Genomic DNA, 4,747 nt, shown 5'->3' on the forward strand with positions numbered 1-4,747 from the left:
GTTTGGTGTTAAGTTGGTAACGTATAATCATGCTAACTAATGTGTTAATGTAACATAAGTATGCACCTAACTAACAATAATTGAATCAACGTTAAAATCTGAGTAATGATATCAACTGGATCAACACAAGAGCCTCTTTGGGCCTATTACGAAATTGCTTACATCCACCCCCATTTGGCCCGTTAAGGTTCTTTCTGGCAACAAAATCTGTAAACAAAACGCCCTTTTAGGCCTTCCTGTTTGGGCTCAGCGCCAATTGCTGGCTACACCCCTCTGAGCCCATAATTCTTCTGGCAAAAATCTGTGAACAAAAAAACATCCTTTGGGCTGGGCCCTGCGCCCTGCTGCTAATCACACCCAGTAATTCAGATTACACCCCCTGACTCTATTTAAAATTGCTAGAATTTTAGGCCTTTTTACTTAGTTTTTTCCCACTTCCTTTTAGGCAATAAAAATACTAATTTTCTACCATCATTTTAGACCTTTAATACACAATTTTGACATAGAAAAATAATCACTAAAAACTTTAGTTTAGGCTTGTATTTTAATTCTTTTGCTTGATTAGAATTCTTGTTCTTTGTCATATAAAAATCAATAAAAATAATAGTCCTTTAATTCACTTTTGGTACTACATTTTGCATCATTTGCTTCCATGTTTTGTACCATATTTCAAGTCATTCTTTTAGTCATTTTTGCACTATTTTTGTATCATTGTTTACTTGTAATTTTTACTTGTAATTTTGATCTTTGCTTGTGCGTGTAATCTCATTCCTTTAGATTTAGGACCTATAATCTCCATAACTATTAGGTTTAGTCTTTTTTCCTTATATTCCTAACTTTAGGTACAAACCATGATAACATTAGGATCTAGAAATTCCCTTTTAAACACTTAGGCTAGTTATTCATCTTAAGCTAGTTTTCTTCTCCTTTTTCTCTTTCAACATTAAAACATTAACAAATAGAGATACGAATCACATTAAGAAAGTGATAGAGAAATGAGTGGGATTCATTCCCTAATCTGTTTCTCAATCACTTAGTGGCATAGAAATGAGTGGGATTCATTCCTTAATCTGTTTCTCGGTCACTACTTAATGGGAGAGAAATGAGTGGGATTCATTCCCTAATCTGTTTCTCGAACATTAACTAATGGGATAGAAATGAGTGGGATTCATTCCCTAATCTGTTTCTCGAACATTACATAATGGGATAGAAGTGAGTGGGATTCATTCCCTAATCTGCTTCTTGATCATTATACATTTTTATGTGATTCGAATCGCAAAGTAAATTCCCTTAAAAAACACTCAACCAAAAACATTTAAGATACTTAATAAAGGCTCAGACCTAAACAAAGTAATGAAGTGGTGCGAAACCTTGTATTGGGTTTTGTTCATCATGAAGTTACATAAAAAACACAAACCAATTTTCTCTCTTATCTCCCTTGCCTCCGAGGCATCCTTTCTCTTGCCTTCAGGGCATTCTTTCTCCTAATCGGACATGTTATTTCCACTTCATTCCCAGCTTAAGACTCCAGAGGTCGAGCAGCGGAGTGCGAATGTAACTGTTCAACTAAAAAACACAAAAACAAACAAAAACTAAAGAGCTGAACTACGGCGCTCTGATTCCTGAAAAGGATACGTAGGCATTGGGTCGCGGGGCCTAAGCGAGCACAACTATTTATAATCCTTATTTTCCCCGTGTTTCCTTTTCTTGTTTTGCATGCATTCCCTTAGTAATTAAGCTTTAGATTTATACACCCTTTAGATAGCAACAAACATAGGTGGATACCATCGAGTACGATGGGCGTGAGGGGTGCTAGTACCTTCCCCTTGCGTAACCGACTCCCGTACCTTGATCTCTGGTCGAAAGACCTTTTTCTTATCCTTTCTTTATTCCAGGTTTTCTGATATTCCTTTCCCTCTTTGGGATAAATATATTGGTGGCGACTCTGTTCATCATTTCGCGAGCGTGCGACAGCTGGCGACTCTGCTGGGGAAGCTTCGTCGATCCTAGCTTTTGTTTGTTTCCTTTCTTTGGGTGTTTATTTATTGCTTTATTGCTTTATTTCTTTATGTATCGCATTTTATTTTCATATACTATGATTATTATGTTGTTCTGTTGGGATGGGATGTTACTGATTTGAGGTAAAAGGCCCAATACCCAGGCCAGAGTGTTATTTAGGCTACCTAGGATAGAGTGGATAGTCATGACGCCAACAGAATGTCAGGTTCTGTTGATTGCGATCATGAGACCCACGACCAGTTGAGGTTCAAATGGGATACCATTGTTGGCATGTATTTGCAACAATGATGGTGTCTCAAGAGAACTGTTAACGCTGGAGACCTTTTAACCTACCTTATACTAGACCATACCTGTGAGAGGGGTTGGGAAATTTTGTTTTGCAGGAAAACATGCCTCCATCCTACCCTATGCCATTCAGACTATCTATCTTAATCAACGTCGAACCTCCGAATCTGGAAGGTTTGACCTTATGTGACTTATGCAAAGGTTATCTATCAGAATCAACGTCGAACCTCTGAATCTGGAGGGTTCGACCATCTTTGACTTATGCACGAGCTATTTATCCAGAAAGCAACGTCGAACCTCTGAATCTGGAGGGTTCGACCATATCTTATTGGCCATGAGAAGCTGTTGTCCAAGAGGCCTTGATCCTTGATCCAATTTATGTTGCATTTGCATCATCATTGACATTTTTGCATTCATGCATTAGCATCCATGGTTACCAAGACTCTTACCACTCTTCCTCTCCATCAGATCAGTCAAGACGATTCCTCCACACCGATATCTGACAAGAGCTCACAGAAGAAGAATCATGGAGAACTATGAGCAAGATCAAGCTGCCATTAGAGAAGAGATGGATCAAATGAAAGGCAAGGTTGATGCTATTTTGGAAGCCCTCCAAGCTTTGAGAAATGAAAGGGTTCCTGTTGTGCAAGAGATTCCTGTTGTTGCTAATCAACTTGCTGCTAGTCAACCTGATGTCATTCCACCTTCTTCTACTCCACTTGAGTTCCAACCAAGGACTAATGCTACTCTTGGGATGTCATTCAGCTTCATGACTGCTGATACTCTTGGAGCTTCAAACCAAGGAGGACCCATGCCCATAACTTCTGGAGTGCCAACTATAACTGGGCCTGTTTTCCCATTTCCTACTCCACCTCCTCATACAGAGATTCCTTATCCTGCTTTCTGTGGTCCTCAGTCTGCTAATCCAGAAATGCACCCAATACCAACTGTTGAAAGAGCTCGACACGTTGAGAGATCTGTTGAGAAGTATCAAATTCTTGAGGAAAGGATTCGAGCTATTGAAGGTTTTAGTGCCTATGGGATGGACGCTAAAGAGATGTGCTTAGTTCCTAATCTAGTTATTCCTCCCAAGTTCAAGACTCCCGACTTTCAGAAGTACAAGGGTTTAAGCTGTCCAAAGAGCCATATCATCATGTATTGTCGTAAGATGGCTTCTCACATTCACAATGACTCATTGTTCATCCATTGCTTTCAAGATAGCTTGTCTGGAGCATCTTTGAACTGGTATATGAACCTGGAGCGCAATAGAATCCGATCTTGGAAGGATTTGTCTGATGCCTTCCTCAAGCAATATCAATACAACATTGACATGGCACCGACTAGGTTGCAACTACAAAATCAAGTGCAAAGGACCAATGAGACATTCAAAGAATATGCCCAAAGGTGGAGAGAAATGGCTGCTCAAGTTAATCCACCACTTTCTGAATCCGAACTGGTTGATATGTTCATGAATACTCTTCAGGGGCACTACTATGAAAGGATGGTGGGTAGTGTTTCTTCTGGCTTCTCCGATCTGGTCAGGATTGGTAAAAGAATTGAGAATGGCTTGAAAATTGGTAAGATCCAGAATCCCGCCAATGTTACTGCTGCTAATCAATATGGGTACAAGAAGCCTCAAGGTAATTTCATCAAGAAGAAGGAAGGCGAGACTAGTGTTGTTTCTGCTCAAGATCAAGCTCCTTATTATCAAGTGACCGCCACCGCTCCTCAAGATTATGTGGCACCTGTTGGTCAACAACCTTGGGTTCCTTATCAACAATATGTTCAACAACAACAACAAGGTTTCCAACAACAAGGTTATCAACGGAGACAAGGTCAACAGAGGCAGAATAGGCCAAAAAGGGTGTATGATCGTGTACCAATGTCTTATAGCCAACTTCTTGCTCGCTTGCTCGACCTCAAACTGGTTCAATTAGCGGAAGCTAGGCCTCCTCCCGATCCTCTCCCTCCAAATTACAAGATTAATGCCAAATGTGAATTCCACTCAGGAGGATCTGGTCACACTACTGAAGAATGCAGAGTTCTCAAAGACAAAGTTCAGGATTTGCTTGATGCAAAAGAGATTGAGTTTGCACCTATGGCACCTAATGTGATCAACAACCCCATGCCACCTCATAATGGAGCTTCCACCAGTGGACCATGAAGACTTTATGTTTGAGGACATTTCATTTGCATTAGAATAAGGCCAAGCTTGCCATTGTATAGATTTCTCATGTACTTTCAATTCTATTACTTTTGTTGTTATCAAGTACTTCTCATTGTAAGAAACTCATTCTATTTGAATAAATAAAAATAATGTAATATACATGTTTTTCTCAAATCATTTCATTTTTGTCGTTATGTTCATTCAACTCATTTGTCTTAAGCAATTAAAAAGGAGAATGATGAAAAATCAAAAACACATGAACTACTAATTGTATGC

This window comes from Vicia villosa, linkage group LG6 (genome assembly GCF_029867415.1).
Source record: "Vicia villosa cultivar HV-30 ecotype Madison, WI linkage group LG6, Vvil1.0, whole genome shotgun sequence".
Lineage (NCBI taxonomy): Eukaryota > Viridiplantae > Streptophyta > Magnoliopsida > Fabales > Fabaceae > Vicia > Vicia villosa.